This window comes from Lacerta agilis, chromosome 10 (assembly GCF_009819535.1).
Source record: "Lacerta agilis isolate rLacAgi1 chromosome 10, rLacAgi1.pri, whole genome shotgun sequence".
Classification (NCBI taxonomy): Eukaryota; Metazoa; Chordata; class Lepidosauria; order Squamata; family Lacertidae; genus Lacerta; species Lacerta agilis.
The window spans coordinates 40150924-40163021 of NC_046321.1; positions in this window are offsets into that span (position 1 = coordinate 40150924).

The following is a 12098-nucleotide window of genomic DNA, read 5'->3' on the forward strand; positions in this document are numbered from 1 at the left end:
CAGCCTTCATCCTGTTCTCAGTCATTTATCCAGCTCTTTCCCCTCTTCTTTCCTTCCTAATGTGTCTTTGACTGTAAGTCTAAGGGTAGCAGCTTGTAGTTGTAGCAATAGCAGTAATAATAAAGGGTAGTCATTATCTATTAGAGTATTATGTGTGTGTTTTATGATAAAAGCTTTGGTCTTCAATAAAAATAGATTTATAATCTGTCAACATTTTCAAAAAACAGCAAATAAAACAGATGACTTGACCAGCTATAATTTATTTTACAGCTTTATGTGTAGTAAGGAAATCCTCAAGCATTTTCTCGCCATATTCTCAAGGTTCATACTGTACATTGCAGATTCAACTACCTGACATAAGCTTTCTTCAAACAACTTTCAGTTTTCAAATAAGAAAGTGTGAGGGCTCTCTAGGCATTCCCCAAAGATGAGCAGATTCCTTAATCAGCAACACTTTAACAGTTAAGCTGATCCATATGTATAATTAATTAAAAATAGAAAGGTTCTGCAAAAAATACAGGAGCGGGAATTAACCGTGCGAAGTTCTACTGCAGAATTTGCTTTTAAAGTCACAGTGAAGCACCCTTGAAACACTAAGAGAGGCAACAGCCAAAAATACATTTTTTTTAAGCGTGACAGTACTATAATTCAGTTCATGTTCTAAATATTTGTGCTCAGCTATTTTTTAAAACCTACAAAAGCTAAACTTTGTACTCAGGTGATAACTCAAGAAAGACTGGGCCCTATCTTTGGAACTAAACCTAGCTTTTACAATTTCTCAACCCAAGGTGGCAGCGTTACCTTCAGGGATGGCTGTAACTGCATAGACAGAAGTGCTGGAGGGTGTTCAGAACATCCAAACAAGCAGCCTTTAATGTCTGCCAACTTATTTATCCTCTGTGGTGAACTGACACACTGATCATGCGATATTTTATGTCAGGTTAATGTACCTAATACTTCAGGAAATGTATTCTAGGAAAATGTTGTCTTCATTCTTCCAGGGTGACCTCCTGTCCAATATGTTAAGGGATGCCAATCCTCTGTCTTCTAATTTGGGCCAAATTTCATGTGACATTAATCATGGTGCTTGCTATTTAGCCCTTTGCCCCTGACTGTAGACCCAAGTCCAAGTCTTGGTCCCTATATGCCTACAGATTCCAAGCGAGAGAGAAAAGCTCCTATTTAAGTGAGTAAGTGTTTCTTCCACATTCATATTGCAGCTTTGGGAGTCCCAATCTGGATCAGCACCACAAACCTCCTACACCCCACCCCCGATTAGGTTCCTGATCTAAATCAGGCTCCCAAGGTGGCAATTCCTGAAAATTACATACTACAAGTTACCCTCAGACCTGCTAGTTCAATAGGGATCACTAATCAATTTAAAACAAAATATATAGCTACAATGAAACTGTAATATTAATATTGATTAAGGGGAGGGGAGAAATAAAGAAAGACTGAATGTGAATGTTCTCCTACTTCACTTGATTCTGGATGCCACCCAGCAAAGAATTCTATTCCCAACTACAAGGAAACCACTTGTAGATTTAATTTTAGCTTGGGGTGATTATGATAGGGTTGGACATAAGGAAAATCAAAGATACTGGTCCACAGCATCAGAACTCTAAGATTCACATCAAAACAAAGCTGGCAGTACTACCAAGGCAAAACAGACTCCTTTGAGAAATAGCCTAATAAGTGCCATGAACATGAACAGTAAATAGTAGCACACAACATTAGTGACCCAGTAAAGTGAAAGATAGGGCTGTGCTTACACCCCAGTGCCACTGCCAGCTTCATAGCCAGTCATTTCACAGACACATCTAATCTGTAGCATGAAAATAGAGCACACACCCAAGATATGTGGTCACTCCTTCTAAAGTGTGCAACATAGCAATAGTAAATAAAATTTAAATGGGGGGAGGGGAGGAGACACAAAGTACAGTATTTCTTTAAAGAAATACAGATAGTCAACTGTTGATGGGGAATAAATAGGAAGTCCCCCCCCCCCCAAAAAAAAAACAATAGGCAATTTCCGAGTACTTTTTCAAGTTTCCATTGCTAATACAATTTAATATTAATTACATATTGAAATATTTCTCTAAAATGTATTCCAGCTGAAATGTTGGATGAAAAGGAACAATTACACTGCATTTCGTGTGCAGTTGTTTCATTACATACATCAAAAGAAACTAAAAAGGGATCAATCACTCAACATTACAACAGAAATTAAAAAACAACACCATGCAGGACAAAAATAAAGCACGCCATCATTCATTATCATTAAGAAAATTGTTTCAAACTTTCCAGGAAATTCAGGTTACATTTATGAGCAAAAGAAGCTCCATGCTGCACACAAAGATTACTTGCCCTGTTTCCTGAAGATAAAGTTAATAATGTTGCTTCCAAATTTGTTTGTGGATACAAAGAATGAACTGTTCCATAGTACTAAAATCATTATACTGTACAGTAATTTAAAAACAACAACAGTGTCACCCTTTAACCAGGATTTCATTCACATACGGACACAGATCTAAATGATGGCTGAATATTGTTATGTACAAGATGCATTCACAATGCATTGCATTTTACAAGATTAACTGCTTTCTGCAAATGCTTAAAGCCTCCATAAAATTCAAAGAAGGCTATTACATAAATGTTAGCTTCCTGCATAGCATGTTACGGACATTTACATAAAAGGGATACAAAGTTCCAACAATTCAAGTGGCTCCCTGCATGTTAAAATCATGAAATGCCAGACATTATTGTTATTATTATATTTATTTATATGCTGCCTTTTTCCCTAATGGGAATTTATTGCTCCTTATTGTGGAGAATAGGATATAGCACCCTGAAAGTTGCCTGGGTACATCAATAAATGGTACTGAGTACAGTACAACATATAGTGTTCCACTGAATGGGAGTGGGGCGGGGGGGTCATGAAACACTTAGGACATATAGTTCCAAATCCCAACTCAAACAGGGTGATCTTTGGGAAGCCAGATGGATGTCACCACTTGATAAGGAGGAATACTGATGACTGCAACACAGGATTGTTGAATAGCTTAACCAACAGCTCAAACAACAAAGTTAATGATCAAACAACAAGTTAATGAGAATTCATTAAGAAATGATTTTTTAAAAAGAAAACTGGGCTTTGTGACTTCAACCCAACATCAACTTTAATAAATAATAATAATAATAATAATAATAATAATAATAATACCATGAAGCTGTCAGAAAGGTTTCAGCCAGTTTCAAAGACTTCACTCTCCCTTCAACAAATGCTGAAGTGGTCCTCAAATTCACCAATGGGGTAGAGAATTTAGGAGTTCAACCCTAATTGATGCCAAAAATAAGACTTTTCTCACCCAATACCTTGTCATTTGGAAGCTCTTAAGAAACACACTGCAGCTGCTACAGCAAATGGAGCAAATTTCATTTCCCAAGTGACACCTTGGTATGCAGCTACCATATTGCAAATCCAATTCATTTGACGGGAGATTGCTCATACGACATTCCTACTACATTGTCCCAAGATTTGATTAGGAAAGATATCACAGCACATTTTTCATATAAGAGGAAAAAGGCAAACATTTCCATTTTAAATGAAAAGCAGCAGTAAGTACAACATTAGCCTTGTTTAAGTCCCCAGCGGTAACCTCCAGAATATGACTCAAATGTGCATTTAGTTATAAAATGGTTTTGATCTTTCCCTAGGCAGAATTCCAAGTCCTAAACTTTGGGACACGAAAGTCTTGTCTTACTCGGTGAGGATGCAATCCAGAAGGGGAAAGATGGGTTCTAAATTAGGTAAACCCCCAAACCAATGTCTTCTGATGTCATATCAAATATTAAGTGATGTTATTGCATATTGACAAGATTGTTTTGATGTCTTATTAAACAGTGCAATTTTTTTTTATCTTGAAGGAATTAGAATGTTTTGGAATTCAGTGTGCCACTTCTGAAGGAACATGCAGCACTCATTTGATGCCAGGCATATTTCTGTTGCCACCTCTTGTCCAATGAATATGAAGAACAAAAGCTGGTAGCCTTGGATCCAATCCAGTGGTTCAGAGCTCTGCCTTCATACATGATACTGGGTTTAGGGTTTCCTCGCCTCAGGATATTTGCACTTTACTGGTAGTTGGCAGGCCAGAATGCAGCCCAAATTCTTCACCAAATGACTAACTAGGCAGCCCTTCTGGTACAACTGAGCTATGTAAACACCTTTGCTCCAATCTGTGGGAAATGGACACGAGGCAGAAAAGGCCAGGATTTCTTTCTGTCACCTTGAATGGCATGCACGACTCATAGGGCTCATGAGCATATAGAAAGTGAGCAAGATTCTTTTACTTGCATAAAGTATAACAGAACTCAAGCTACTAAGACCTCCTTTACACATTAACTTTATTTCAAGTGCTGTTTTTGAAAATATTACTGCATTGTTAAGGTGCCTCAATAGTATCTCCTGTCAATATTTTAGCAACACTTTAGAAGGGTGGTTTTGGTTTTATATTAATAAAATTATAAAGTATATAATACTTATACCATGTTGGGGGCTTTGTATTGTCGCAGAGCCCAATGCAGTTTTTAAATTGTTACTTTATGAAAGTTGGCAGTTTTGTGGACTTCTGATTCTATAAAAATATAAGAGACTATTTGAAAAATAATTCAACAGTAGTTGTTCTACCAATGTTCTACTATACAAAAAAAATGGCAAAAGCTGCACAAGTAGAGAGACGAAGGTTGTCCTTGGAATATCAAGGGGAAACCTTTTATTTGTGAGAGGCTTTTATTGACTAAATGCAATTTAAACCACCACTATTATTTTCCAACCAAAACAGATAGTTATCCGAAAGACACATAGCTTATTTCTTGCACTGTGATTTGGATCCTGATAAGACTCTTTGTGTTACTGTGTTCTTCATGAAACTCTGCAAAGTAAGGATTGTATTCTGCCCACCATCAACACAGTGGAGGAACTAAAAGAAAAAGGCAACTACCTTAAGTCATTAAGCTAATAATAAATATCACATTGAGAAGTGCAATCAATGAATTTTCATTGGCAATGGAATACAAATGTTTTTGTTACTCTAGCCAGAATACACATTGTAGAGATTTCATGTTATTAACTAAATACAAGTGACTATATGACTTTTAAATTCTGGAATTAGAGAATGTCTGATAATCATCTCATTATCAGGTGTTACAGGACAGTGGGAATTCACCAAAGGCTGCAGTCCTGTGGATGCTTACAAAAGAGTTTCATGCAGCTCAGAGATCTTGCATCACTTAAAAATTCTAGTACCATTAGGGTTCTAATTTGAGAGAGGCCACACATTCTGCAATGTTTATAGACTTTGTGTGTGATAAAAATCCTCCTCACCACTTTGTAGAACAGTTGTTGTTTAGTCGTTTCCGACTCTTCATGACCCCATGGACCAGAGCATGCCAGGCACTCCTGTCTTCCACTGCCTGCCGCAGTTTGGTCAGACTCATGTTATCTGAACAACAGTACAGATACCCAACCTACTGCAGCGTGAACAATGGCTCTAATGCAGATTGGCTGCCTACATGGAGTCAGAGAGAGAGATGTAATATGTTTTTAATTTATTAAAGATTGATAATGTCAGACACAGAGCACCCATAAGACAGAAATGAAGATTCACATTGTTATTAACTTTAGGACAGCATTAGTACATTAACCTTTGGAAAGTATTCAAGCCACATATTTAGCCCACTGTTTTCCTTTGCATTTACTCTATGTGAACTCCAATTTTCTCTTTCTATCCCACAGCCTATGCCTTTCCTCTACCACATCAAGCCTCTCTGCCTCTCATCACTCAGTTATCTGTACAGACTTACAGTAGCTCACAGGAGATTAGCAGCTATGGTGAGCTTCATTTTAATGAAGAGAGAATAAAATCATGAAACAGGAAGCAAAACAGCACACTACAATAAAATTTAAAGAAGCATTACATCACACAACCCTCTCTTTTTCTCTGCACCCCATATCACTCTCATCTTTGTACAACTAGAGATCCCTGTGTCCCATCTGTCACCCCAACTCACTTGCCTTTCTGAGCCACCATCTTTTCTCTATGCCTTGCCCTTTTCCTGTTTGCCTTCAGGGTGGCCCATGTGTTATACTTAACTGAACCCAGTCCTCTCTTTTGAAGGGCTGTGGCCTCTGTTCGAGAGTTGCCCAGTGCAAGTCTGGTTTAAAGAAAAGAAACAGTAAAAAGCGACAGGAGGAGCCTTCTTGCCCATCAATACTTAGCAGCACCAGTGTGGTGTAGTGGTTAAGAGTGGTAGACTCATAATCTGGTGAACTGGGTTTGCGTCTCTGTTCCTCCACATGCAGCTGCTGGGTGACCTTGGGCTAGTCACACTTCTTTGAAGTCTCACCTCACAGAGTGTTTGTTGTGGAGGAGGAAGGGAAAGGAGAATGTTAGCCGCTTTGAGACTCCTTTGGGTAGTGATAAAGCGGGATATCAAATCCAAACTCCTCCTCCTCCTCCTCCTCCTCCTCCTCCTCCTCCTCCTCCTCCTCCTCTTCTTCTTCAACCAGCAGATTGCTCAAGCACACCAGTCAGCTGGTTTTTCCACACTTTGGTGAGATTGTATTTCTTTTCGAATAAAAAAAACACCTTTTGATTTATGGTGTTGTGTTAAGGGGTTTCCATGTTCACCAAAGCTCCAAAATGCTGAGAAATTGGATCTGTTAAGGGTTCTGTGTTACTTACCAGTAGATAAAATGGGATGGGACCCTATACTGTGGTCAGGGCTCTGTGTTAGTTAGATAAAATGGGATGGGACCCTATACTGTGGTCAGTTCCAAATGCATCACTACCTTTTTGCTGGATGACTCTTTGTAGTAGGTCAGCTGACCTAAAGTCCCCGATTGGTCTGTTCACTGGAATAAACATTTGGAATCTATGCAACTGAAGGGATCACTACACGTTATAAGTACCCAACCATATTGTAAGGTTCGCGTGATGGTGCCTCACGAGTAACAGAGCAGGAGCCCAAACAGTCTTCTGCAGTTTTATTGTGCAAACTATTTACAGTGCAGAGCTACAAAAAGCATGTCTGTCTCAGTCGCTGGCAGAATCTGGGAGTGGCCCCTTCCGGCTTCTCCCCCAGCATAAGAACTTCGGCACCCCAAGTCTCCTCTTACCCTCCTTGCGTTTCATCCCTCTGTGCAACTAGGGCGATGGAAATGGCGTGCCTCCCTTCTGACCAGCCGGGCGAGGTGAGCGCAGGGTCTCAGCAACATCCCCAAGCCCTCTCCTCGCCAGGCTCCCTGTTTGTGGCTCCTGGCTAGAAGAGGTGCTGGGGCTCTCAGTGGCATCCCTAAGCCCTCTCCCCGCCAGGGTGGTTCCTTCCCTCTCCTCCCCACTGGAGGTGTGGCAGCTTTCCCCGCTAGAGGAGGTACTGCTGCTCAGTTGGCATTGGGGCTCTCTGTATGCTAACAGACCCTCCGTTCCCCTCAGCGGGCCAGGTGACAGTTCCCTGATATTGCCTAAATAATAATCTTATTCATAGACATAGCACGTTTTAAATTCAGCAGTAGTGTTGAAAATCTACAGTGAAACAGGGTGGAATGTTTAGTAAACAGAGCTGGCCAGGTAGGTAAATGAGAATTTGTAACATTACAAATTTTACCAGTTATCACTAAAATAATACAAGCTGTTTTTAACACAGGTTGATTTGCCATAAAGTTAAAATGTTCTACAAACAGCAAGCACGGCATATTTAGAAGGGCTTATTTATATATGGACAACCTATAAACAGATGTATGTGAATTGAATTAAAAATACAGAATTGGAAAAAGACAATGTGAAAAATTAAAAATGGACATAAAGAAGACAGAAGAAGGGAGAAGGGAAGTCAGAGTTGATGAATGAAGGAGATATGAAATATGTTATATAATATGTATATGCAATATAGTTTGTATATGAAGTACAAATGTAAAAATCAATAAAGATTATATTTTAAAAAAATTAAAATGTTCTAAATCAAAGAAAGAAATCCAAAGTTATGTGAACCGTTGATCTGGTTGGACCTGCACATTCACTGAGCATAACCTGGCTATGATCCCCACTTGCAGGAACTAATGGCTAAGCAGTTGGGGAAATCTGCAACATACATTCAGCAATGTCTCTGGCTTTGCTGTTTTATCAGAGCAGCCACTAAGTATTATTAAGAACACATATTTATCCACTATATATCACCAGCAATAATATAGACATGTGATATAATACCTGTCTGTGTGTGTCTCACATGAGACCACTATAAGGAAGAGTTTATGGTGTTTAATTATTTAATTCTCACACCTGTGTGGGAATTTTCACAGAACAGCTTTATTTTTAATCCCTTGCTGACAACATGACCTGCATTTATGAAGAATAATTGAGCTAAATATCACCCATGAATCCTTTGCTATCTCCAAATGAAGTTGATCTAGAGGGATTTGAGCTCTTTTAGCTATTTAGGAAGGACTGTACAATATATTTTGATGAATAATTAAGATAGCTCCAGACAAGAAAAGGGTCAAACTAGGTTCCTATACTTCTCAAAGGACCATTTTTAAAATTAATTTTATCTCTAACTAATTGGAATATTCACTCCGCGTATAAAAATAATTTTCTATCTGCTATAGTGGAAAAGTTTTAAAAGCATAAATTAATTTTCAAGCGGGTCCAATGCAGGAAGACTATAACCATGCCTTCTCTGGCTTTAATTAGCATAGTGCCAAAAATGTCTCCCACATTTTCCCACCAACCAATACCCAACAATTATTTTGAAAAGAAATTACATCTGGATGTTATTAAAGGGCAATGGAAATTTCAGTGAAATTCTCGTGGGTGGGGTGTGGGATTTTTTGTTATGCTTACCTTACTTCTGAGGTGACTGAGTGGTGTTTGTGAATGCCCTTTCTTGCATCCTACAAATGATCCCACCAGTGATCAGCACTCGTATTTCAGTTAAGGTCCCAAGAAAGACAGGAGGCAACTCCTCTCCTGGAGCTTTTTCAGGAAGGGTGGGTCAGCCAGGGAGGCTGCAGAGTGCTGTATGAATATATACTGGAAAATAAGCACACACACACACACACACACACACACACACACTATGCACAGCTACTTTGCAATGATAAAGTAAGTTTAAAAGCTCTGTATATGGCCATCTGATTAATTCAGTATGCTACTGTTATATATTCTGTGAAATCACAATGTATATCACAACACTCATGTGCCTTTCTGGTTATTTTTAATATGTCATAACTCCCTTCTAAATGTTGCTTTTTTAACATAATAGCAGGGTGGGATACAAATACTCTCAATTAAATGAATAAAAATAACCACCCACCCACCAAAATTTTAAATAAATTCTGAAGTGCTCTCAGAATAAGGCATAAAAATGCAAGCTTTCTTCAGAAGAGAATATTTATTTTCAAGAAAATGGCAGAGAAATTTCAGCACAGCTCTGTGGATTAATAATAGCACAACCTCATCATAATGGCTTGCAGTGGACTCCTGCACAAGCCCACCTCCTGGAAAAGAACAAGGTGGCCAGGCCATTATGTTCTGCCAATGGCGAAGAAGCTTCCGTGTCAAGCGACCTGCTCCTATTGCCAGGCTCTCATCATTATTGAAAATCAGACCTCACATCAGGAAAAAAACCAAAAGCAGGGAGCTCTAGTTAACGTGATCTCCAGGAGTCCGGGCATTCCTCAGGGTGTCCCTAAGGCACAGAGATTTAGCAAAGAGAACACACCATAGACAGAAAGTTCTCTAGAAACTTCAGAATATGACTGATGGATCATCATTGATGTTGGTGCAATATTCATGCTACCCTGCTCTGTCAATGCCTACTCTTTTGCACTGGTTTCCTAAGTGTGGAAGTACCGGTAGATACCTCTCTGGTTATTGCTGAACAGCTTCCAGTGTCCAGTCCTAGATTTTGCTGTATATTCTCTACCCTGGGTGAGCTTTACCTTTCACATGCCTAGGTCCAGCAACTTCTAGATGGAGCAAGCCAAATGTTTTTAGGTGGCCTTTATGTTTTATTTTTTGTTTAATTGCATTCTTATGCTGCTTTGCTGTTTGCCACCTGGGGTACTTTGGAATGGTAAGACAGAAAATGAAATCATCATCATCTTTGTCCGCAACTACTATTCATCTCCACCCTCCTTGAGTGCCTTTGCCTAGCTGGAATGTTTCCTTTAACTGTGATAAGGCGTCTTGCCTGTCCATATGAGGGACAGAAAGATGGGAAGGTCCATGTGTAGAAACGCCTGATTTGGCTGGAATAGAGCACATTGTAGAAACTTAAAGAGTCACAGCCATGGGTCTGCTGACTTTTGCCAATGTGGTCCCCAGAGGATTGGCAATGAGGGCGTGGATATTACCAAATGTTGCTTCAACTTCTAACAAACCTTTCTTCTACTATCCTTTTCTTTTTGATTGGGATAAATTTGAACTATAAGACTGAAATTTTTTAAAAAACAAAACACAAATTGCTGCAAAAATATGGAGAATTGAATTTCAGATTGGGAGAATGAGAAACAGAGAGAACCAAATCGGTCAGATCCTTCCGAACACAGAGTTCACTGTGCTGTGAACTCACTGGTAACTTTGAACAATTGTCTCTCAGTCTCAGTTCCCCATCCCCATACTGCTAAGGTAGCCCACATGGGTTTACCAAAGAAAAGAAAAGGGGCAACAAATGAGAACTGTAAATCCCTTTCTGCATTATAACTCCTAATTAAATTATAAGAACTGCCATTGTTTGCCAGGAACAGTCAAGTTTAGCCCTATTTCACGGCTAAATACTAAAAGATGGGGATGGCTGGATCATGTGTGCAAAGTGCTAACAGATGTTTTACCAAATAAAGCTTAAACCTGAAAAGCCATAAAGAGATGAATACAAAAGAAAGGGGAAATTTAACTACAGCATTAACTATCCAATACAGACTGCTACCAAGCCTTAGATTGAAAGCTGTCATCCAGACCAATGGCCCTCCAAAGACTGCAAAGAACTACTATCTTACTATACCATATAATGAACATAGAAAGCGGCCTTATACTAGGTCTGATCATTGAGTCCACCTCGTTCATTCAGTGCTGGCTACACGGATAAGCAGTGGGTCTCCAGAATTTCATGCAGGGTTTTCTTCCCGCCCTACTTGGAAATACCAGGGATTGAACCAAGGAACTTAAGCGCGCAAAGCAGGTACTCTACCACAGCTTATAATGGAATTTTAAAAACAGGCACTTTGCAATGCAAGAATAGATTTAAAAACAAACATAGAAAGCAGCATAAGAAATGTGACACAATAGACAGGGAATGACAGGGACTATCCACAGCCTCTCAAAGCACTGTGTAATAAGAGAAGCAAGAAATATGTATGTGACTGTTTTATCATTCATGCAGTATTCGTATTTTACTATACGAAGCATTCTAAAATAACGATGAAGACCTAATTAGCCAATATATTTGGCTGAATATATTTTTTAAATGATGAATCATACTACAGCGGTACCTCGGGTTAAGAACTTAATTCGTTCCGGAGGTCCGTTCTTAACCTGAAACTGTTCTTAACCTGAAGCACCACTTTAGCTAATGGGGCCTCCCGCTGCCGCTGCGCCACCAAAGCACAATTTCTGTTCTTATCCTGAAGCAAAGTTCTTAACCTGAAGCGTTATTTCTGGGTTAGCGGAGTCTGTAACCTGAAGCGTATGTAACCTGAGGTACCACTGTATTTCAAGTTTTTATTTTCACACGTCAAAACTTGTATTCATAATTGGCACAGGGCAGCTAATGGAACAGACTAGAGGTTGCTATGGCAACAGTGATGTGCTCTATCACTTAAAAAGAAGAAAATAAGTGAGCACATAATCCACTCTAAGCAAATGGCTTTTTTTTTTTTACCTTTCATGTATGGAACTAATCATAGCAAACACAGCATATCCATTTTTGTTATTCACATTCACAACATAAAACCTAGAGGATTTTTTTAAAATAAAAATGCACCTACTCAAGGTAATGCATGTATACATTCAATAATGTATTTAATTGCAACAATGACACAT